Source organism: Trachypithecus francoisi, unplaced genomic scaffold, assembly GCF_009764315.1.
Source record: "Trachypithecus francoisi isolate TF-2019V2 unplaced genomic scaffold, Tfra_2.0 Lachesis_group8, whole genome shotgun sequence".
In the NCBI taxonomy this organism is placed as follows: Eukaryota; Metazoa; Chordata; class Mammalia; order Primates; family Cercopithecidae; genus Trachypithecus; species Trachypithecus francoisi.
This window is the reverse complement of record NW_022681473.1, coordinates 56,477,635-56,502,945: the sequence shown is the minus strand read 5'-3', so window position 1 is coordinate 56,502,945 and position 25,311 is coordinate 56,477,635. Positions and strand designations below refer to the sequence as shown.

Below are 25,311 nucleotides of genomic sequence, written 5' to 3'. Positions count from 1 at the left end.
CTCTCTAAGGTGAGGGAATGTGAATGGATGGCCCTACATTGCACAAGAAAATACATATATGTAAATGATGATCGGATTCCAGATTAGGTCACTAGAGGGGTTTATAGTACTTTCTTGTCTCTTTAAAGACAACTGAAATTCTGAACCTGAAAACATAGGAACAGAGTAAGTCTTTTAAAGTCACTCCTTACTTTGGGATCAAAGGAATTCAAGTAAAATGGGCTGTTGTTTCAATATTATTGGTTGGATCTTAAAATGCCTAATTAGAGATGTCTAATTTCAAATGCCTCTAGGAAGCCTAGTTCCTAATGCCCACCAGACTGGGGTCCAGTGGTATTCCCACTGAAAACATCCAGTTCTACCAAATTAATGGGTGACCAGGTCAAGTACAGTGGCTCACACCCGTAATCCCAGCACTTTGGGAGGCTGGGGCAGGAGAACTGCTTGAGCCCAGGAGTTCAAGACCAGCCTGGGCAACATAAGGAAACCCCATCTCTACAAATAATTTTTTAAAATTGGCTGGGCATAGTGGCACATGCCTGTGGTCTCAGTTACTCAGGAGGCTGAAGTGGGAGGATCGCTTGAGCCTGGGAGGTTAAGGTTGCAGTGAGATATCATCACATCACTGCACTCCAGCCTGGGTGACAGAGCAAAACTGTCTCAAAAAAAAAAAAAAAAAAATGGGGAATCAAACATGCTCCCCTCCACCAATCCTCCTACACTGGGGTCTAGCTGCCATTTATGGAAGAGCCCTTAAGAGTTTTACAATCTTCCTCTTCTGCCTGTGAATGGCAATGTGCTAAGGAGGGAAGCTTTTAAAATTCAGTAGTAGACAACTAGCAGGCTGGAGCCCAGTCCTGGCTTCCAGCTTTCTGGAATGGTAAAATCCTGGGCAAGCCCCTGTCTCCCTTAGGGCCTTTGCTTTTTCCTCCACATGAGAGGGCTGGACTAGCTGTTCAAGCATCCTTCGGCTTGACTGCCCTACTGCATCGTTCTACTGCAGTCACCCAGACCTACTGCTTTCTGAGTAAGTCCAAAGCAGCAGAAACACTTCTTGCTTTCAGGGGCTACAGTCTTTATCCAACTCTCAGCAGAACCCCGGGCTTGGGGCTTTGAGGTCAGACAGAGGACCATCACCAATGAAAAGTAGCCTTTTTTGGAAGCAAAAAATGGGAGATTCAGGCTTCCTGCCTAAGGAGGGCTGGACAGAGAAGAAAGGTACTAAATTACAGGATGGGGAAATTAGGATATGGCCTGGGAAGTACTTGGAAGAGAACTGAGGCTCCTGCTGAGGTCCTTGCTCAGACTCACCCCTACCCCTAAGTCTGAGACAAAGTTGCCCTTACAAAGCAGGTACTGAACAGCTGACAATCCCTAAGTTCTCTTGGAAGACACTCTGCCTACTGCAAATCAAGCAGTCTCTACCTGGGTGCCATGAGGGCCTTCAGACCAACAAAACAAATCTCCCTCCAGATGTCAGTCCTAGGCCCTCCACCTGCAAGTCACATCTGGCAGGACCTCCACAGTATTGGCCACTGCCACACAAATTTTGCTTGCACAGACTTCCTAGGAAGGTAGAGAAATACCCATTCTGTGCTCAAGTCCTAGTGTTTTATGCTAGGAAGTTTTCCCAGGTCCTTACTCCTGACCTAATTCTCCCTGCCTCTCCTACCACCACCACCCAACCCCTGACAACCTTAAGACTCTGAACCACAGAAGTGTGGAATTCAGCCTATAATTCGCCTAGACCCCATAGCCCTGCGGTGAAGCAGTTACCACACACCTTCACGCTGGGTTGTGCCCCCTCTCCTTTAGTCTGCCAACCATCCAGCCCTAGTTCACCTCTGCTCAGCTCACAATCCTCCGTATAAAGCTTGACGTCCAGGTACTCACGACACAGGTACTCATGGCTTGCTCCAGTTTCTTGGAGTCTCTGTGATAACGTTCATATATGAGCCAATTATCTGAAATCTCTCAAATCCACAGGCCCCTGACTGCTGCTCCTCATTAAGCCGGAGCATTTTAACACTGGGCCACATAAACATAGGCTTGGGGCCAGGAAAGAGTGGACCAAGGAAGCAATACCCTAGACCCCTACGAAAGCACCATTTTACCCTTCTAGAATAGGCTTTCTGGCCGGGTGTGGTGGCTCACGCCTATAATCCCAGCACTTTGGGAGGCCAAGGCGGGCGGATCACTTGAGGTCAGGAGTTTGAGACGAGCCTGGGCAACACGGCAAAACTCGTCTCTACTAAAAATACACAAACTAGCCAGGCACGGTGGCAGGCACCTGTAATCCCAGCTACTCAGGAGGCTAAGGTGGGAGAATCACTTGAACCCAGAAGGCGGAGGTTGCAGTGAGCCGAGATCACACCACTGTACTCACACCAGTGGGCAACAGAGCAAGACTCTGTCTCGAATAATAGTAATAGGCTTTCCACGCTTAGCTGGCTCATAACTCTGAGTTCAACAATGACCTTAATGTATCATGATTAAAAGCTTCAGGACTGGGGAGGCAAGGTGCAAAGTGGAGGGAAGGGAAGAGATAGGGGATTAAGAGGAATATGGACTCAAGCTGCTTTTCTATGATCTACCCAGGAAAATACCTTGAGCCTGGGAAAGAAGTACTCCTCAGAGTAAGATCTGGGCAAGGCTATGGGAAGTGTGAGCCCAGACTGTGTCGACCTCCTCAATCCTAGCTCCCCTCATTCTCCCTGGCTAGATTGATTCTCTAGCCCTACCCCCAGTACTCCTCAGAACAGGCTGCCACTCCAGCACCAACTACGCCCCACTGCCTTGTGTGACTGCACCAAGGCTCATTCAGTTTATTTCTCCTGCTAGCCATAATATTCTTGAGAGACAGAACTATGTCTTAACTCTGAATTCTAGCTTAGGGCTCTGTACCAAGTACAATTAATAAATTTTTAAATGAATGAACTAATAAAACCAACCAACTAATTGATCCAACTAAAAAAGGTATTAACAATGTCACCACAGAACCTAGACCATTTGATGCTGAACACTTCACAGTAGTCCAGAGTTTCCAAGGTGGGGTGTGTATACAAGATGATTATAAGTGGTATACGGACAAACATTTTTAAAATTTTTAAAATTTTTATATTATCTTAATGTATAGAAGAACAAAGATAGCCAGCTACTAACCTCATTATTATCAATCTCATTATTAGATCAACACTAAAGAAGTTATATTTTCTGTTTGCTTTTAGTACTGTTTTATAGCAGGTAGAAGTTTAAGGAGAGACCAGGCTTGGTGGCTCAAGTCTGTAATCCCAACAATCTGAGAGGCCAAGACGGGAAGATTGCTTGAGCTCAGGAGTTTGAGACCAGCCTGGGCAATGTGGCAAAACCCCTACCTCTACAAAAAATAAAAAACTTAGCCAGGCGTGGTGGCACACACCTGTGGGCCTGGCTACTTTTGAGGCTGAGGTGGGAAGATCACTTGAGCCCAGCAGGAGGTCAAGGCTGCAATGACCCATGATCAAGCCACTGCACTCCAGAGTCTGGGTGACAGAGTGAGACCCTGTCTCAAAAAAAAAAAAAAAAAGAGTTTAAGGAAAAATGGGATATTTGTGTAACCTCAAAGTATCTCTCCCAGAATATTTATTAATTACAAAGGCAGAAATAGTTAACCTCATAGTAGAGAAACTGGCAGATATCACCTTAATCAAGTGATCAACGTTAACACTACATGCAATAAGACATATTGACACCATGTGCCCCAATACCATGCGCTGAGAAGGGCATTTCACCTCTGTGGTGCTCCTCCCAAATCCATGACCTTAATCTAATTATGAGAAAACATCAAGTAAACCCAACCTAAGGGATATTCTACAAAATACCTGATCAGTACTCCGCAAAAGGGCCTGGGTCATGAAAAACAAGGACAGACTGAGGAACTGTCACAGATTAGAGGAGACTAAGGAGACGCAGCAACTAAATGCAACATGGGATCCTGGATTCGATCCTGGAATAGAAAAAGGAGTTTCATAGGAAAAACTGGTGAAATCCCAACTAAGTCTATATCAATATCAATTTTAGTTTTGATCACTGTACTGTAGTTACACAAGATTAGGAGAATTTGTACTGCCATTGCAACTTTTCTCTAAGTCTAAAATTATTTAAAAGTAAAAAGTTTTTAAAAAGCCAAATTTAAAGGTAAGTAAATAAAAGTACATATAGTACGTGGTTATAGGAGAAAATCATAAAGTAGGTAAGACTGACTCAAGTTTGGGAAGTATTTACCCTGCCCCCAAGAAAAGTTGCCTCCAGAATGAGAATCACTGCTGTTGAAGAGTATTTCGTAAAATAGGGAAATGTTCACTTTATATTACTTGAGGGTAAAATTAATAAATCATCCCTTTCTGTTAAAAAGATATATATCACATATATTACCCATAGAAAATAGTCTGTGTTAAAATTAAAATAACCTATGCTAAACAAAGCACAGATGACATTTATTAACTAGTAAATAGGATATGGCTTTTGGAAAGTAACTCATCAATTAAAATGCTCATAGACTTTGACTCAGTAGCCTCACTCAGGGAGAGTATCCTAAGAGAAAATTCCTAAGTATGCAGAATAAATGTCTGTTTCCAGCCTTATTTATAATAATTTTAAAAATTAGAAACAACCTCCACATCAGTCATTCCTAGATTAGTATTTTTTTAAACTGCAACAACCCAATAAAGAATATTTTACATTGTAATCTAGCACACGTATATGTGAGAGGGTGTGTGTATCTGCGTGTGTGTAAAAAACTGAACCAAAAAGGTTTCTCAGAACAACACTATCTTTACTATATGTGATGCTCTCTGCTATTTTCAATCCTAATCTATGTTATTAGGAAATTAAGAAAACAAAGTATATATAGCCCCACTAAACTGACTTCCTGACCCAAAAATGGATTATGGTCCTTAGTCTGAAAAACTGCATAGATGGACTATTGTGCAGCCATTGTAAGAGATGACCATGGCTGGGTGCAGTGGCTCAACGTCTGTAATCCCAGCACTTTGGGAGGCCAGGTGGGTGGATCACTTGAGGTCAGGAGTTCGAGACCAGCCTGGCCAACATGGTGAAACCCCATCTCTACTAAAAATACAAAAATTAGCCAGGCATGATGGGGCATGCCTTAATTCCAGCTATTTAGGAGGCCGAGGCACGAGAATTGCCTGAAACCAGAAGGCAGACATTGCAATGAGCTGAGATCGTGTCACTGCATTCCAGCCTGGGCAACAGAGACTCAGCCTCAAAAAAAAAAATTAACTAAATTAAATTTAAAAAATTTAAAAGAGACTACTATAAAACCACAAACTGGTAGCAGCAATGGGTTCTAAGGAGAAAAAAAGGTGGAAGGAAAACTTGCTTTTCACTGTGTATCTTTTTGTACCTTTTGAATTTACAACACATGTTTTTTATTTAAAAATTAACTAGCTGGGCACAGTGGCTCACACCAGTAATCCCAGCACTTTGGGAGGCCAAGGTGGGAGGATCTCTTGAGACCAGGAGTTCAAGACCAGCCTGGGCAACATAGAGACCTCGTCTCTACTAAAAATAAAAAAATTTAAAAAAATTAGTACAAGCCTGTAGTCCCAGCTACACAGGAGGTTGAAGTGGGAGGATCACATAAGCCTAGGACATAGAGGCTGCAATGAGCAGTGATCATGTCACTGCACTCTAGCCCAGGAGACAGAGGGAGATCCTGTCTCAAAAAAAACAAAAACAAAAACAAAAACTAACTTTAAATGGCAATTACAAAGACTTTATCAACATGGGAGACAATGCTAATTATGCATAATAAAGTTATAACTACACTGTAAAGACATATGCAAGTGAAAAAGAAATTTATACCAAGCAATAATCATGTTAGCAATTTTTTCCCTTTTTAGTAAATTCTACATATTCTATACTGTTGCTATTGTAGATTTTTTTGTTTTGTTTTTGAGACAAGGTCTGGCTCTATTGCCCAGGCTGGAGTACAGTGGCAAGATCTTGGCTCACTGAAACCTCTGCCTCCCAGGCTGAAGCAATCCTCCCACTGCAGCCTCCTGAGTAGCTGGGACTACAAGTGTGCACCACCACACCCTGCTAATTTGTTTATGCTTTGTAGAGATGGGATTTTGCCATGTTGCCCAGGCTGGTCTCAAACTTGTGAACTATTTTCTACCATTCAACATACATTTATTTTCTTAAATCAATTATTGGTAAGGACACAGGAGATTTTAAAGTTAATGGTACCGTTTTCTTTCTTAAGCTAGGTGGTGGGTCACTTAAACTATACATATAAAAATAGATATTCTACATATTTTAAATAATTTCTCAATTTTTTCCAACTTTATGAGTTATGATTGACAAAAGTTATATATACTAAAGATGTACAGCATGATAATTAGATATACTAATACACTGTGAAACGATTATCACAATCAAGTTTACACATTCATTACCATACACAGTGACCATTTTGTGTATGTGATGGGGAGAGGTGAGGATACTTAAGACTTACTCTCTTGGCAAATTTCAAGTAAACAATACAGTATTAACTATAGTCACTACGCTGTACATTAGATTCCCAGGATTTATTTATCTTAGAACTGAATGTTTAACAACATTTTTTTAAAGAAAAGATTTCAAAAGTGGACTCTTTCCTGCAACCTGCCTCCTTGACCTCAAACTCACAGAGCCACTCCAACAAGGTACTGAGATAGGATTTAAAACTGTCAGTCAACTGGATATTTTCTACCTACCTCTGTGATGAGAATCTAACATGGACTGTACCATCCCCATGGCTTCTAAACTCTGCAGGTGGGCTAGTTTCGGCATTCCATTCACACTCAGGACTGTTCTTTTGTTTTTCCTCCTTTCCCCACCAAGCTATTGTTCATTCCCTTACATTTTTAATTACATGTAATCTCTTCTGAGCATATTCATATTTGAATTTCCAACAGGCTGTAATGCAGTACTTTCTTTGTACATAGCAAGTGCTCAAAAAATATTTCTTAATCAATATCATAGGCAAAACTCCAGAAAAGAATATATAAAAAGTGACAAGAACTCAGAGAAGGAAGCATTGATCCCTGGAGATTAAGTACAAATTGCATCAAGAAACATCATTACTTTTAGTTAATGAGGTTATTATATAATTATTGTAGAGAATAAAATAGATAATTCATGTAAAACACTCTGCAATAGCTAGTAAGTGACCCATAAATAACAGATTGGGGACTTAAAAAGCAGTATCCATACATATTTACACAATATATATTTGTATATAATATATATATCATAAATTTAAATACACACATATGCACATACATATGGCAAAGAATGTCAGGGACATAATTTATCTGGACTTCAGAAAAATCTCTCTTGATCTTGTAAAAAAAAAAATCAGAGATACACTGGCAGCTGGATGGACTAGTAACTCCGGACAGCTCGGTCCAAACAGTGCTATGAAATGAATCAATATCAACCAGGAAGAGGAGCTCTGGAACTCCTAGAAGTTTAGGCACATCCCATCTGTTTTATCACATTTATTGATTTGAATATGTTGAGCCATCTGGTATGGTTTGGCTGTGTCACCACCCAAATCTCATTTTGTAGTTCCCATAATCCCCAGGTGTCATGGGAGGGACCCAGTGGCAAGTGATTAGATCATGGGGGCCATTTCCCCCATCCTGTTCTCATGATAGTGAGTGAAGCTCATGAGATCTGATGGTTTTATAAGTGCCTGGCATTTCCCCTGCTTACACTCATTCTCTCTCCTGCCACCCTGTGAAGAGGTGCCTTCCACCATGATTTTAGTACGTTTCCTGAGGCCTCCGAGACATGTGGAACTGTGAGTCAATTAAATCTCTTTCTTTTATAAATTACCCAGTCTTGGGCAGTTCTTCATAGCAGCATGAGAATGGACTAATACACCATCCTTGCATCCCAGGGATAAATCCCACTTGATCGTGGTACATGAACCCTTTTTTTTCTTTTTTTTTTTTTTGACTTGAGGCCACTGTTCAAATTCATTCTTCTGCTTTTTTTTTTTTTTTTTTTTTTTTTTGAGATGGAGTCTCGCTCTGTCGCCCAGGCTGGAGTGCAGTGGTGTGATCTCGGCTCACTGCAACCTCCCCCGCCCCCGGGTTCAAGCAATTCTCCTGCTTCAGGCTCCCGAGTAGCTGAGACTATAGGCATGTGCCACCACGCCCGGCTAATTTTTTGTATTTTCAGTAAAGGCAGGGTTTCACCGTGTTAGCCAGGATGGTCTTGATCTCCTGACCTCGTGATCTGCCCACCTCGGCCTCCCAAAGTGCTAGGATTACAGGTGTGAGCCACCATGCCCGGCCTCTTTTTTAAAAAATTTAACTTTTGGCCAGGCGCGGTGGCTGAAGCCTGTAATCCCAGCACTTTGGGAGGCCGAGACGGGTGGATCACGAGGTCAGGAGATCGAGACCATCCTGGCTAATACGGTGAAACCCCGTCTCTACTAAAAAATACAAAAAAAAAAAAAAAAACTAGCCGGGCGACGAGGCGGGCGCCTGTAGTCCCAGCGACTCGGGAGGCTGAGGCAGGAGAATGGCGTAAAACCCGGGAGGCGGAGCTTGCAGTGAGCTGAAATCCGGCCACTGCACTCCAGCCTGGGCGGCAGAGCAAGACTCCGTCTCAAAAAAAAAAAAAAATTAACTTTTAAGTTCAGGGGTGCATATGCAGGTTTCTTATACAGGTAAACTTGTGTCATGGAGGCTTGTTGTACAGATTATTTCATCATCCAGGTGTTAAGCCTAGTACTCATTAGTATTTTTCCTGATCCTCTCCCTCCTCCCACCCTTTACCCTCAAGTAGGCCTTGGTGCCTGTTCTTCCCCTCTATGTGTCCACATGTACTCAATGTTTAGCTCCCACTTATAAGTGAGAACAAGTGGTATTTGGTTTTCTGCTCCTGCATTAGTTTGCTAAGGATAGTGGCCTCCAGCTCCATCCATGTTTCTGCAAAGGACATGATTTCATTCTTTTTTTATGGCTGCATAGTATTCTATGGTGTATATGTACCACATTTTCTTTAACCAGTCTACTGTGATGGGCATTTAGGTTGATTCCATGTCTTTGCTATTGTGAATAGTGTTGAAATGAACATACATGTGCATGTATCTTTATAATCAAACAATTTTTTTTTTTTTGGAGACAGGGTCTTGCTTTGTCACCCAGGCTGGAGTGCAGTGGCACAATCTTGGCTCGCTGCAGCCACCACCTCTCGGATTCAAGCAATTCTCCTGCCTCAGCCTCCCAAGTAGCTAGGACTACAGGAGCACAGCTCCGCACACAGCTATTTTTTTAAATATATTTTTAGTAGAGACAGGGTTTCGCCATGTTGGCCAGGCTGGTCTTGAACCCCTGACCTCAAGTGATCTGCCTGCCTCGGCCTCCCGAAGTGCTGGAATTACAGGCATGAGCCACTGCACCTGGCATCTTATAATCAAATGATTTATATTCCTTTGGGTATATACCCAGTAATGGGATTGCTGGGTGGAATGGTATTTCTGTTTTTAGGTCTTTGAGGAATCGCAACTCTGTCTTCCACAATGGTTGAACTAATTTACACTCCCACCAACACTACATAAACATTCCTTTTTCTCCACAACCTTGCCAGCACCTGTAATTTTGTTTTTAATAACAGCCATTCTGACTGGTGTGAGATGGTATCACACTGTGGTTTTGATTTGCATTTCTCTAATGATCGGTGATGCTGAACTTTTTTTCATATGCTTGTTGGCCACATGTACGTTTTCTTTTGAAAAGTGTCTGTTCATGTACTTTGCCCACTTTTTAAAAATGGGATTTTTTTTTTCCTTGTAAATTTGTTTAAGTTACTTATAGATGCTGGATACTGGACCTTTGTCTTATTAGACTCAATGTGTGCTGTTGAATTCTATTTGCTAGTGTTCTGTTAAGGATTTTTGCATCTATATCCATCAGAGATGTTAGCCTGTAATATTCCTTTCTTTTCCCATTTGTTCTAGATCCCATTATGGTTACCCTTTTTATCATTGACTTGGATAAGACACAATTATCAAATATGTTTATGATAAATTAACTGGGAGGGATAATTAATATACTAGATATCATCAGAGAGAAAAGCCTCCACAAACTGAAACCATAGGTTAAATACGGCAAGATGAAATTTTTAAAGGGTAAAATATGTAATTTTACACTGAAGCTTAGAAAAATACTGTAAGACAACAAGATAAAGATGGTTATTAGTGAAAAAGACCTGAGGAAAAGTTCAATATGAGTCAACTGGTGAGCAAATGTGATTCTGAGTTTAGCTGACAAAACACAGGGCCCAGAGCAAATGAGATTCATGTCCTACCGTGCTCCATTCTGGTTAGAACAACAGTGTTTCCAGGGGACATATACTATATTTGCAGTCCCAGGGGTAAATGGAGTCGTGAATAACATTTCAGACAAATATATTGAAAGAAAAAATGGAAATCAAGTCTTTTGGAGCCCCTTAAACTGAGAAGTAAGATAACACATCTGATTTCATGAGGTTGTAGTAAGTTCTCCTGCAGAACAGGAAGATAGAAAACTACCACTTTCATCCTCATGGAGTCATCTCTGGGGAATAAAGAACACTCACAGAAAGAAGAGACAGCTGGGCCCTGCCTGACCTGCTCTCTGTCCCTCCTGCTAGTCACATCAAAACCTCCCAGTTGGGGCTCTGACCATCCAAGCTTTATCAAGGATACAGAACAGCTCAGGAATCCAAACAATTCTGACCCATCATCTCCCCAAACCACGGTTCACTACAAGCAGAATGACAGTGATATTTTTAACTATCAGAGTGAATTGTTGTGGATCTTTAACCTCCTATACTAAGCTGTTATCTGATAGCTGTTGTGAGCAAGAACTCAGGCTTAAATGCTGTAACCGAAACATTAGATGGTAGGAATGCAGCATTTCAGCTTCTTTGGGGATTGCTGGGATACAGACATACCAGCTTATCTCCTGTAAAGGGACCCTATGATGCCTCTTCTAAGGACCTGGGGAAAGAGAAGAGCAGTGGCCCTTCAATATCCAGTTCTTATCCTAGGAACATGGAAGGCGGCCCTGATCTACAGATGAGTCATACTAAATAAACATCAACATCCTACAGGAGAAGATGCCATTTTTTAAACCATCTTCTTTTTCCCCAAGGTTAAGAACTTAGAAGTTCCTAATCTATGCAATGATTAGCTCCTTTCCTAATAAGACATGCACTGGGCCCATCCTATGTTTATGCGGAAGAGAGCTAGTTTGCCTTTGTGTAAAAAGGGTCCTTATGAATGTTCATTCACTTAGAGATCAACATTGAACAACTTGTGCGATAGAGAAATCAATTAGATCTCAGGATACAAGGAAGGAAAGATGAGGGAGATGATGAAAAGAAAAGCAGAGGAATGTGGAGGGAGCGGGGAGAGTAGAAAGCAATTTAAGATCCTGAAGGACAGAAACAAGAGGAAGCTTGTTTGGAAGTCTCAGAGTGGCAAATTTGGGGGAATTCCTGAGCATTACTCTCAGGGATGTCAAGGAACATACTTGAGCACCACTTAGCCTTTTGAAAGTGCAGGAAAGAAAGAATTCAGAAAGCCTTTATTCCCTCCCTGTCTGGGGCTCCTTACCCTGGGGTGATACAACTGTCTACACCCCACTTAGCTGGTTGGCTGAGCTGTGAACGACTGAGAGGAGGAAGGCAGAGTGAAAAGAACAAAGGGTCAAGGACTACTGTCCCCCACACAGCTCGTGCCAGCAGAACACTCCCTTCTTACGAGGCCATGGGACTCCAGAGGCTAAAACTGGTAGATGCTAGCTCATCTCAAACCCAAGCAGATAAAGGAAGTCAACGATTTCACAGTCCTCCTGAAGGCGATTAAGATTATAGCCACTCATCTCTAATGCAGACAGCATCTGCCATCAGTAAAGCATGACACAGCTCTTCTAAGAAAAAGGCCCAGAGGAGATGAAGAACGGGTGCATACTCTGGGAAAATTTGGCAAGATGAGGCTTGACTCTCTCTGCATGCTCCCAAGACAGTTACCAAGTTACCACTGCTTTAACTAAGTCACAGAGGGTCCAAGACCCAGAGAGACGCGAGAGTTGTCAGAGGCAAAGATAGAGACTTGTGTGGTTGGGATTTGGGGGCTTGAAGTGGTTTTTGTTTTGTTGTTGTTTTAGTAAATAAGACTGTCTCAGCAAGCTTCTGAAGGGTGAACCCTGTACCTCTATTTTATCCAAGATGGCTAGGAAGAGAGACAGCTCAACGACATCTGACTTAATCTGCTGCTCTGAGGGGCGGGAGAGAATGGGATAGACTTTCCAAATAAAATAACAATTTGCCAGCCACAAACTTCCTTCCTCTACTATCCAGGTAGTCCATTTCCTCCTTAAATCCCTATTGCACCAGACTGGAGGTGGGGAGGGGGGATGGGGGTGGACTGTGGCAATGTTGTGTAGAGGAGATAAGGGCGAAAATGTGGGACATGGACCCAACTGCTGGCTATGGAACTTGGGATGGACCCCAAGGCCAAGGTCATTCAGACTAAACTAAGGGGACTATGAAGTTTATTACCTTGAGAACCTCTTGGAAGAGAGCTGCTCCTGCCTACAGTGGCTAGGGCAGAGATCTAAAGCAAGTAAAGGACCAGACAAATGCTGAGAACCTAGAAGGAGCACACAAAGCCTAATTCAGCCTCACGACCTCAACTTCCTCTTCCAGGAGTGCCTGGACACAGAGCTGTGCACCTTCAACAGCACAACTCAGCCGTTAAGGCTGCACCAAAATTCATTCAGGAGCCCAGCCCTGGGCAAAGCAAAGCCTCCTGCCCCACAGGATGCCGCACTTCTCTGGTTTGTCTTCAGGGGCTCCAGTGCAGCTGTATCTGCAGGGAAGCTGGGGGTCAGAATGCAGACCACAAGAACTCACTCTGTGAGGGGTCACTGCTTTCAAGGACATGTCGTGTGGGGCAGTGAGAATGGGGACAAGCAGGGCGGACCGAGCACTCTTTTAGTAGGAAACAAGGACTCGGGAGGTGACCAGCTGCAGAAGTGAGCAAGGCTTCAGAAGGACTCCAGCTTCTGACCCGGATGGCTGAGTGCCGCCACCATCTCAGGGAACACTGACCTAACAGAAGATTCCACGCTGCTTTGCTGTGGTCATGTCTGAGTTTACCCAAGAGGGGAAGCTGCTCCAACAGAGGAAGTTAATTAGACCAGACAACAAGAGCGTGGAGCAGAGATGGAAAACAGGGATGGGGCAAGAAAGAGTGGAGGACAAAAAGTAAGATGAGTTAAGTTTCTCTCAGCTCTCAGAGAGACTGGTTTATCACCTAACGTTATCCAGCCAAACAGACTTTCTGCCAACCACACACTCTCCTCTGTGCTGCTGTCGTCTTAGAATTGTCTTAGGAGGGAGAGGCCTAGGTGGCAGGTCCCGCTCCACCACTGAATAGCTGTGTGCGCTGGGAATAGTCGCTTCCCTTTTCTTCCCCAACCTCCCCTTCCATAAAATGGAGCCAGATTAGATGAACTCTAAGAGCCCAGACAACGCTTTGCTGAATGAAAAAGTGCTTTGAAAAGTCCAAGTACTTCACAAACAGAACATGTCAGTATTGGTCAGTTCTCACAGGTCAGAAATGTCGGCGTCTTCTGTCTTTCCCCTCAAGTTCATTCTTCATGTCAGTCCTGCCTCGTCTACTCTGGAATATTCTCTAGGACTCGCCCCCTTCCTCTCTCCTGTTGCTGACCTGCCATGCCCTTTAGCAGGCTTCCTCACTGCCTTTCTCTGGCCTCTCCAAAATTATCCTATTTTCATCTATCTACAGGAGAGATTTCCACAAAACTCCACCTTCACTGTGTCACTTCACATCAACTAGGTAATGGCAGGACTTCCAGAGCTCAGCCTACCCCTCCAAGGTAGATCATTGCCTGACACTGGAGTGAACACCTCTCTTCTCCTTACAAAGTTGGCCCAACTTTAAAGACCAGAAAAATCCTGCCTCCTCCAAGAAAAGTTTTCTGTGGTTGTATAAGATACAACTTTCTTGTTCTGAACTATAAATATATTGATGATCCATAAACCAACACAGTTAAGATCTTGGATATTCTCTACTTGTTTAACAAATACTGTCTCTCCCAATAGCTTATAAATTCCCTCAGGTCAGAAAATAAGCTTTATATAATATTTGCCTCACAATGTCAGTGGAGCTGAAAAATTCAGCGAGGGGTGCATTGCCTGATGGTGGAAAGCAAGATCTTTGTTATCTCTCTAGCCCTTGACAACTCACAGGGAATGGTGAGGTACAGAGGAAGGAGAGAAGAGGTGGAATTAATACCCTCCCAACTCCTAAAGTGCCTTTCCACCTGTTCCTCCCTGCTTTTACCCACTCTGGTGGGGGGAAAGGAGCCCCCATTACAGGCTCCAATCCACCTTTTCTCTGAAACTGAGCCTGAGCACATCAGAGCAGCATGCAGACAGTTCTATTTAGCTCCATTCTTCATGTTCTGATCCGCCTGTGTGACAGCAACGGCTGCTCACAGTGCCTGACAGTAGTGGAAAGATAAAAGGAAGAAAGAGACACATAAGGAAGAAAAGCCAAGACCAGTAGTTGTCGTCTAATATATATTTCTAATATGGGTCCTAGAGGGAGATCTGCTTCAAATTAAGCCCATCTGTTCTCAAGCCCCCAAAGAGGCAAAGCACCCATGAGAAGGGCTCTACATCCTGCCAGGGCACAGACACCAGTGAAGATTGGCAGCTGCAAAGAAGGATGGCATCCTTGAGGCAGCCAACACACTGGGAGGTGGAGCCTCTGGCTGACCAGCCCATTCTCAGACCCAGAGCCTCTGCTCTACAACACACGACCCCAAGACCTCCCTGATAGGTAAGAATCACATAAGTATGTAATGGGTATAAAATGGGGAGGGTTGTCAGGAGCTCAACCCAATTCCCAGAGGAAAGCATTCCTGGCCATCATACCCAAGGTACTCAGCAATGCAAGCATAACCTAGCATGCCTAAACCTACCTTCCCCACTACTCCTGGCTTCTGGCCACTTGGGAGCAAACACACCTCTGCAAAAGTCCCAGCTTTTGTGCTCCCCACAGTCAGCCCCCACTATTGTCTCTCCAGATCCTCTCCAGTTTATTAGATGCATTCACTCCTACTCTCCACTTCCAGACACACACACACACATCCTTGGGTAGACACAGGGCAATGAGCCTCCCTCTCAGGCTCAACTTCTGGGTTGGGCACAGCGGGGTGGCTCACACCTGTAATCCCAGGACGTTGGGAGGCTGAGGCAGGAGAATCGTTTGAGCCCAGGAGTTCAAGACCAGCCTGGGCAACATAGCAAGACCCTGCCTCCTTAAAAAAATGATGGAGAAATTAAATTTAATTCTCTAGGGCTCAATCCCTAAAAAATTAAAAATTTAAATTTAAATTTTAAAAAATCAGGCTTAACTTCTACGGAATGTGTGTTCATGCTCCCTTAGGCCCTTTCTGCTTGCAGGAGCTGATGATGCTGGGTGCACTCTGAAAGATTTCAAACCAGGTAAGGATGGTACTGGCTTCAGGGGCTGAGGGATGCGTTCACAAACCACCCAGAAAGTCAACACAGCCAGATTGCAGAGACGCCCAGTTATACCAAGACCAACAGGCAGATTCTCTCCCCTGCCTCTACACTCCTTCCTCACAAAAGGTATCTGCCACACCCATCTCCAGTGCCAAAGATGGATCACAGCGAACTAAGCCTACTCTCTCTCCTCCTACCCCTCACCCCCGCCTTCCAGAGTGACAGGGAGACAGAAAAGCAAGTTGGAAAATTTTTAAAAGAACCAACACCTCGGCTAGGCGCCGTGGCTCATGCCTGTAATCCCAGCACTATTAGAGGCCAAGGTGGGTGGATCACGAGGTCAAGAGATAGAGACCATTCCTGGCCAACATGGTGAAACCCCATCTCTACTAAAAAATAAAAACATTAGCCGGGCATGGTGGCGCACACTTGTAGTCCCAGCTACTTGGGAGGCTGAGGCAGGAGAATCACTTGCACCCAGGAGGCGGAGGTTGTAGTCAGCCGAGACGGCGCCACTGCACTCCAGCCTGGTGACAGAACGAGACTCCGTCTCCAAATAAAAATAAAAAAGAACCAACACCTCATCACAATCCATGAAAAGCTAGCTCCTGGCTTCAGGACTGCAAGAAAAGGGAATTCCACCTTCAAACTCCCGGTTACCTTCGATGGCTGGTCTCAATGGAACTGCAGAACTGCGCTAGCATTCCTCCTCGCAGAGGCATGAGGCAGCCACACCCCACACAGCCCCAGAGGCAGAGTTGGGCAGAAAGGAATGCAGATCATTTCCCAGAAGTGTCCGGCTGAGAAGGAAACCAAGAGCTCACCCACAGCTTCCTGGGCCCTGAAGGGGAGGCACTGGGTTCTCAGAACAAGGACTCTGGCAACTCAGGGATGGTGAGGCCCTCGTATGTGAAAGCCCACAGGAGGCGAGAACACAGTGTTGGGAAAAGGCCCCCACAGAACAAGCCTGGGCTGGCCCCAGACGGCTTGCAGTAAGCAGCAGCTGCACTTGAGTGTGAGCAAGGGTCTTAGGGAGACCCGCAGCAATCCAGTCACAGGGAGGCCGAGGCAGGTCCGCAGATGTGACTTGGATCCTCTTAGCATAAGCTTTGGTGTCACCTGCTTTCCAGGCAGCAGGCTTCATTTTCTAACACATCTTGAGGGAGGAGGGCAGAACCGGAGGGGGAGCCCAACATCCGACAGGCCAACAAAGCTGGTGAGCAGATGGGCTCCAATGCCTCCCAGCTCGATTCCCTCAGTCATGCTTCAGAGGTCATAAGGCTTTTTCCAGTCCTACTGTTAGTACCACAGCTCCCAGAAGCCTGTGCTTCCTCCAAATACACACAGAGACACATATAGACACATGTCTGTTTGTTCTTCAAAGCTTTGTTCGGGAAGCCAAAGATACAAGACCCCTTCCAACTTCATGTCCCTATGTCAACACATAGACACAGAGTTAAATACGGTTTTTCCCAAGCAAAGGCCTTGGCTGCTAATAGGATTAAGGGTGGCTCTGGACACCCCCACATGCAGGAAGAAGGTTAAGCACCTGGAATCTCCCCTTTCTCCACAGCACCAGTAAATGAACTGATGTCATCTCTCTGGTAGCCAAACATGTCTGTCTCCCAGCCCCTAGGATTTCACCCATCCTCACCTCAAAATTGCATAATAAGGGTCTGCAGCTGGTTAGTTCAGTTACTCACAGCCTGGTGCCAATGAAGCAAAGGTAAAAAGTTGGCTACTTAGAGCCATTAGTTTCACCTTACCCTGTGGCCACAGATTTTAACTGTTTAAACCTAGATCAAAATGCATGCTGCTTTTCTCAGAGAGACAAGACCAAAGATGAACTCAAAAAGAGCATCCCTGGGCACCACAGAAAGGACAAAGATAAAATCAGCTGTGACTGTACTTCTTTGGAATGGGATGACACACACTGATCCCCAAGCAAGAACATCTGGATAAGCTTTCCCACCCTCACGGGAAATTTTCAGTCACCTGGAACCTAGTAGAGTTTGGAAAGTCATTCCATTTTCCTGAACTGTTCATTCCACAAGGAGATGCTGCAGTTTACACACAGTGCACTGGGACCTCTTCAGTTTTCGTAGTTTTCGTAGATTAGCAGCATATGCATTCTACAGGAAAGGTCCGGAGCTTTAAATTAGACGCTTTCCATCCTAAGACCTGATACAGCATCGCAACAAGAATGTATTATTTCCTCGTCAAATATCAGAGGAGACAATTCCACTAACCCCACTAAACAGTATGTTTAAAGAATGTGATCCTGTCATAATTACATCATGATTTTCAAAGTGGTGGAACACTTCATTGGGTGTTAAGCTCAAGTCTTTCCCAGTGTGATACATAGTGCGAAAAAGAAAAGAGCTTAGGCAAAGTTAGGCATGGCACATTCCAGCTCCTCTAGCGTACAGACTAAAGAGAACAGACCTAGCTTTCCTGACCTAGCTCCGGACAGCCCTTGGAAGCACTTTTCTTCCTCTTCATATGATGGGAATAGAGTCAGTCTCTTCTAGAGCAACATCAACAGCAGGGGCCAGAGGGTGAACAGACTGTGTTTTCACTAAAAGCTCCTTTCTCAGGCAGTCGCCCTTTACAGGTTGAAGATAGTTTTCCACAGAAACAACACAAGATATGGTAGCCAGATGTGCAGACAAGCTCATTAATGACCAACATGGCTGAAATACTGTTTATACATAATAACGACACAAAACAATACCTCTGTAAATACTAGCAATAAAACAAAATGTAAGAGGAATAAAATTAAATCATTTTTGGCCAGGCACAGTGGCCCACACTTATAACCCCAGCACTTTGGGAGGCTGAGGTGGGTGAATCAATTGAGCCCAGGAGTTCAAGACCAGTCTGGGCAACATGGCAAAACCCATCTCTACAAAAAAACAAAAATTAGTTGGGCGTGGTGGTACGTGCCTGTGGTCCCAGCTACTTGGGAGGCTAAGGTGGGAGAATTGCTTGAGCCCAGAAGCAGAGGTTGCAGTGAGCTGAGATCGTGCCACCACACTCTAACCTGGGTAACACAGCAAGACTCTGACTCAAAAAATAAATAAATAATTTTTACATATTTCAAATTGTGGTCCTGGAAGAAGGACAGGTTAATTAAAAGATGAATATCTGGAAGGATTTTTAAAAGCATTCTCAAAAACAATAGTGATGGCACTGATTCTTCAAACCATCTACTTTCATTCCCAAATGTCTGACTGTCCTTTCAGAAGTATTCTTGGTTTCACACTTTTACCAGCTATCATCAAAGCTAGCTTTTATCCCACAGGCAAAGAGGAAAGGGGAGAAGGAGGGTGTTTCCTGAGGCAATTAAGCAAAATCGTAAGTACAGAAAGAGAAGGAAAGATGAGGATTAAAGAGGATGTGAGTAGGATCTGAAGAACACTTACCTGAGGGAGACCTCAATTACCTGTGATTGGTGAGAGATACAGAAGCCAACTGGTTCGTGAGTACTGAGAATTGGAGTGCCAGGGAGGACACACTGGATATTATATGACAGACACCAGTTGGGTCACCTGCCTAGGACAACTGAAGATCAAAGAATGGAGGAAAATACCAAATGCCAGACATAGGCTCACAACTCTTATCCAGCCCCAGATCAAACTATTAGTTCAACCAGACATTGTTGACATTCATAAGGAACACGTCTACAGAGCCTATGGGGAATGCTCACTGCCTATTCTCCCGAGCTGGCTGGCTGGGAGTATCGATCTATCTAAAGAAAAGAAACTACCCCAGAGTTCTATGTCACCTAGCTCTAACAGTCTCAGGAAAGTAGGAGGCATCCTCATCAGGGATGCAGGTCACAATGGAGTTAGGGCTTATAGAATACATAAAAACATGGTGAATATAGGGCCGGGCGCGGTGGCTCATGCCTGTAATCGCAGCACTTTGGGAGGCCAAGGTTGGCGGATCAGGAGATCAGGATTTGGAGACCAGCCTGGCTAACACCGTGAAGCCCCATCTCTAGTAAAAATACAAAAATTAGCTGGGAACCTGTAGTCCCAGCTACTCGGGAGGCTGAGGCAGGAGAATGGTGTGAACCCGGGAGGTGGAGCTTGCAGTGAGCCAAGATCACGCTACTGCACTCCAGCCTGGGCAACAACAGAGCAGCCTCTGTCTCAAAAACAACAACAACAACAACAACAACAAAAAACCACGGTGAGTATCACAGGGGCTCAAAGATAAATAAAGAATTGTAAAATAACAGAGAACTCCTACTTGAAAGCATACAGAATCCATTACAGAGCTCTTCTGCCCAGAACTATTCTACTTAGCTCCATAACTTTCTCTAGCAAGTTTCAGCAGCCCGAGAGCCTCCCAGGGTTGGGCACAGCAACGGTGAGCATGGATCCTCATCCTCATTGCTAACCCTGAAAAGACAAGCATCCTTCTGTACTTCTTCTTCTTTTTTTTTTTTCTCAGATGGAGTCTTGCTCTGTTGCCCAGGCTGGAGTGCAGTGGTGCAATCTCAGTTCACTGCAACCTCCACCTCCTGGGTTCAAACAATTTTCCTGTCTCAGCCTCCCAAGTAGCTGGGATTACAGGCATGCGACATCATACCTGGCTAATTTTTGTATTTGTAGTAGAGATGAAGTTTCACCATGTTGGCCAGCCTGGTCTCAAACTCCTGACCTCATGATCCACCCACCTCGGCCTCCCAAAGTGCTGGATTACCAGGTGTGAGCCATCGCACCTGGCTACTTTGCTGTTGTTTTTGAGACAGGGTCTCACTCTGTCACCCAGGCTGGAGTGCAGTGGCACAATCTTGGCTCACTGCAGTCTCGACCTCCCTGGGCTCAGGTGGTCCTCCCAGGGCTCAGGTGGTCCTCCCATTTCAGCCTCCCCATTGGATGGGACTATAGGCACACACCACCAAACCTGGCTAATTTTTACATTTCTTACAGAGCTGGGGTTTCACCGTGTTGTCCAGGCTGGTCTCGAACTCCTGGGATCAAGTGATCTGTCCACCTTAGCCTCCCAAAGTGCTGGGATTACAGGCATGGGCCACCGTGTCCAGCCCTCAGTACTTCTTTAGGAGAATTTCTGCTTTACAAAGGACCATAGAGCAGCAAAATACTTTGGAGATTGTCTTTGTCCAACTCATTCTGTACTAGAAGAAGCCAATGCAAATCTTTCACTGGAACAACAACAAAAAAGTCTAAACTATGCAAGATCTGATTAAATCTCAGTCATTTCAGAAGGGTACAGGGATAAGGAAGAAATGTAGCTCTGCCTATCTGAGTATTTGTATTTGGGGAGGAGGGCTGGGGATTAGACAGAAGTTAAACCATTTTATTTCTTCTTCAAAGGCCTGCCTCTCAGGAACACCAAAAGGGCACCTACTCAGTTGTTTCCCTTTATTTCTTTTTCTTTTTGAGATGGAGTCTCGCTCTGTTGCCCAGGCTGGAGTGCAGTGGCGCGATCTGGGCTCACCACAACCTCCACCTCCCAGGTACAAGTGATTCTCCTGCCTCAGCCTCCCGAGTAGCTGGGACTACAGGCACCCGCCACCATGCCTGGCTAATTTTTGTATTTTTAGCCAGATGGGGTGTCACTCTGTTGACCAGGCTGGTCTCGAACTCCTGACCTCATGATCTGCTCACCTCAGCCTCCCAAAGTGCTGGGATTAAAGGCATGAGCCACTGCGCCCAGCCGTTTCCCTTTATTTCTTAGTTCTTGATGATAGGGTCCCCCAAATACCCTCCCCTTCCTTACTGGAACCAAATCATACCATCCTCAGGACATAAGAATTTGAACATAGCCATGTACAGAACCAATAATCAATAAATGTAGAGCTTGGACATGTTAGCAAACATCAAAGGTCTCTGGAAGCTACAACTTCCAAGGGCCAATCTCCACATGATGGAGAAATCCAAGCCAGGTGAAGATCTGGGCTGAGTTTCAAATATTCCTGAGTTTATGAAGGAGGTGGAAGGTGGCAGGAAGAATTCTGGAACTGAACCTGCAGAAGGCCAACCCTCCCACATCCCAAGGGTGACAGCAAACAGGTGTGACCCCGCAGCACGCAGAGGGATAGATAGGCAGTTATCTCCTGAAGTGATCCTTGTCAGAGAATTTCCATCAGTTTTTCTTACCATGTTTTATACTTTTTCAAAGTGAGTACATATATTACTTTATCTGTTTGGAGTCATCTGAATTCCCTTCCAGTTCCACTAAGGATGCTCACGGTAATGGTTCTCTGCCTCTTGCCTGTCTAGTCTCTCCTGGATCTTCCAGGCTTACTCTTTGGATTCCCATCTCATACTCAGAGAGTCCTATCTTCTTCATCATGAAATAAGGTCCCCTCTAACAAAAGGAAATTCAGACATATAAATGTGCCTTGCACAAGATCCCACCACAAACTAGTAACACTGCAGGGATTAGAATCCAATTCTCAGAACTCACGTCCACCACTCTTTCCAACTGACCACAACACCTCCGTTATAGGAGAAACATCTGCCCTACAGCACTAAGACCAAGAATCAAAACAGTTTACTGCATGTCTTTTTAAGCAAAACAACACAACCAGAATGTTTGGCAGGGACTAACTAAATATTTCCTCTGTGACCTACGCCAGAGAGGAAAACTGTGGGAGTTGGGTAGGCAGAGCACAGAGGGAAACCGAAGAGACCACTGCAAAGGCCAGCAGATGGGTAACAAAAGAGGAAAAATGCAATCCTAAACTGAGGACAAGCTGGGAACAAAGGAATTCGAGTTTAAAAAGTGGTTGAGATCTGAAGATAGGATTGTATGTCTAAATGAGAATATTATCTAAGAGGGAAAGCATTTATGGAAAACTTAGGAGGACTATCTTCATGATCTTGGGGTGAGAAAGGAATTCTTAAAGGATACAAAAAGTGCTCACCAAGACAAAGCTTGATCAAAAGGATAAGGAGCTAAAATCTCATAGCAACATAGAAGCATTGACCACTCTTAGGCCTACAACACAGATGTATGCTGAAGTAACATAACACAGGAACAGCACCAAGGTCTGAACTGAAACCTAGCTTAGAAAGAAAAGCCCAAAGGCAAAACATTAACTTTCCAGTGAAGAAAAGAGGAGGGAGAGAGAGAGAGAATGGATACTAATTTGGCCTAATAGAAGCTGAAATAAAGCTTGAGACATGATAAGGTAGACAGGAATCTGTGGGAGTGAGAAGGAAGCCCTGGGAAACCAGGAGCTTCATCAGTGGAACTGGGAGGAAATTCAAGGGACCCAAACAAGGATCTTTGCTGCGGGGAATTGAAGAAGTCACTGTACAGAAATAAGTCCACTGATTTAAAAAATAAAACGTAAAAACCTACCTGAATTATCCAAGAAAGAAACTCTCCAAAGGGTGTGAAATCTGTGAAAAGAGTGGAAAGGTTGTTACCACCAAGTAAAATTCACTTATACTTTCCAGTAACCTTTAAGAAAAGGCTTCAAATAGGATCCCTCAATTCTATCAGAGGCTCTGATAACAAGACTGTTCAACAGAACAAGAAAAGGTGGGCAGGGGGGTTCCACAGAAAAACAAAGAGGTCTGAGGCCACCTTTTTACCCATGCTTAGGGCAACAGGTTTTCCCTCCTTCTGAGGTGACCACATCAGCAAACTGGGCCACCAGTGGTCACCCTCCCCAGTGACCTCTCCTTCCTCTCACAGGCATTACATACAGAGTGGGGAAGAGGGAAGGAAAAAACCTGGAGCTCTTAACCTCAAAGGGTTTCCATTCTACTCAAAGTGCCAGGGCACACATTCATAAGGTCCAGGAACCCTTGCACCAACACTCAGCTCAAGAAGTGCCCAGAAGCAGACCAGCCTCTGGGCTGGGAAGACTGTTCGTTTTCTTAGGAAGGAGTGCTGACAACTACAGCAGAGACAGGAGAATGAGAAAAGGCCTAAGAGAACCCAGGGGAAGGGAATTTCAGGAGACAGATGAATTGCTTCCTCATTATGAACTGATCCACTTACTGGGCAGTCTATGAGACAAGGAGTTAAGCTAAGGGGAGTTTTGGGTTTTTTTTTTTTTTTTTTAAAGGCAGCTCTTCCCCAGGTGGAAAAATTGAGAGCACAGACAAAAGGAAGGAGTGACAGCCCTGGAAGCAGGGAAATCCCCCGCCCAATGCCTCATTTGTAATCAAGGGCAGCGAGGATGAGACTAATGTAAACAGGCCAGGGAAGCTAGCATGCCCTTCTCCAGAGAGGCCAACACACACACTTCCCCCAGCATGGCCCCTGGAAAGGTAGAGGTAGGCACTCTCTTGGACAAAAGAGAGGGTACTTGGGGAGTTCCCAAGGTGCTTTCAGGCTTTTCTGTTCCCAGGCACTCAGCATTCACCAAAATTCCAGGGCACCAAGACCACAAAAAAGGTGAAGCTAAGATTCTGCTGCTTGGAGGAAAATGCAGTTTGCAAAAAATCCCCACAAGAAAGGCTCAGAAGAAAATAATGGGGCTGAACAGCAGGACCACTCCCACATCTGAGCACCTAGGCCTGAGTCCTGCAAGCTTCCCACACCCCTCCCAGCACCAGCGCAATGAACAGCTGCCCTGGAGAAAATAATGGGGCCTTTGTCTGTGCCTTCTCCTGTAGATCTCTTTTTGGAGAACCAAACAGGATAATTCCTTTACAAAAGGGACTCTCCTAAATATCAGTCCAGGCCACGATGAAAGTCTTTACCATCCACAGCATTCCTCTCAAATAGACTCCTACCTGTTTCATAATGGGCAAAAAGGGTGCTATGCAGCCTCTAGCCCCACCCCATATAGAAAGCATGGGCAGACAGGCCCTTGCAGCCCCTTCCTGCAGCCCTCACCAGTCACACACAGTAGCTGCTACTCCGGCTTTCTTCCTGGCCTGGCCACGGAACTGAAAGCCTAAGAACTGTTCTCACTCCCCTTCTTGCCATCTACCAGAATATTCCATATTGAGTGAAATTACAATGCTTGTTGATACTGTTTTCATCAAAATCTGTCAAAATGGACTCCCAACAGTAACTATGATTTTTACAAAAAAGCATGAAACAAGCTCTACAGTCAAACTTCTTAATGTTGCACTACTAAATAAAAATTTCCAAACTGACAAATATCAAGAAACTTATGCTGTCATTTTTCATGATTCAAAACATCTTAAATCTAACCTTACTATATAATAGATAAGTAGGTCCTTTCTTTGCTGTCTTGTTAGCCTATTTTCTTTGTTTTTAACTTATTATTTTGGTTTGCAAATGTGTCTTCTTATACGTTGTGAAGGTGGTAATAGGTTTGGGGTTTTTGTTTTTAGTCCCTTTCCCTAAAAAAATTTAAACTTTCTCCTGTGTTGGTCCAAATTAAGAAACAAACAAACAAACAAAACATGTGTTTTGTGAGGCCAGGTGTCTCATGCCTGTAATCCCAGCACTTTGGGAGACCAAGGTTGGAGGATCGCTTGAGCTCGAGAGTTCAAGGCCAGCCTGAGCAGCATAATGGGACCTCATCTCTACAAAAAAATTTTTTTTAAATTATCCAGGCATGGTGGCACACACCTGTATTCCAAGCTACTCAGGAGGCTGAGGCAGGAGGATTGCTTGAGCCTGGGGTGTCGAGGCTGCAATGAGTTATGACTGTACCACTGCACTCCAGCCTAGGTGACAGAGGAAGGCCATGTCTCAAAAATAAAAGAAAAAATGTGTTTTGTAAAA

At 44.4% G+C, this 25,311-nt stretch overlaps 1 protein-coding gene across 3 annotated transcripts in view; it reads right to left on the bottom strand.

Annotated features, from left to right (window-relative positions):
* Positions 1-25,311, bottom strand: part of DENND2B (DENN domain containing 2B) — a 184,667-nt gene that overhangs the window by 129,383 nt on the left and 29,973 nt on the right. Inside the window, exon 2 of one of the 3 annotated variants that reach the window (XM_033206352.1) lies at positions 22,957-22,997. The exons of the other annotated variants lie outside the window; for them this stretch is intronic. The gene's annotated coding sequence lies outside the window, so the exon portion shown is untranslated. The remainder of the gene's footprint in view (positions 1-22,956; positions 22,998-25,311) is intronic. 3 annotated transcript variants of the gene reach the window in all.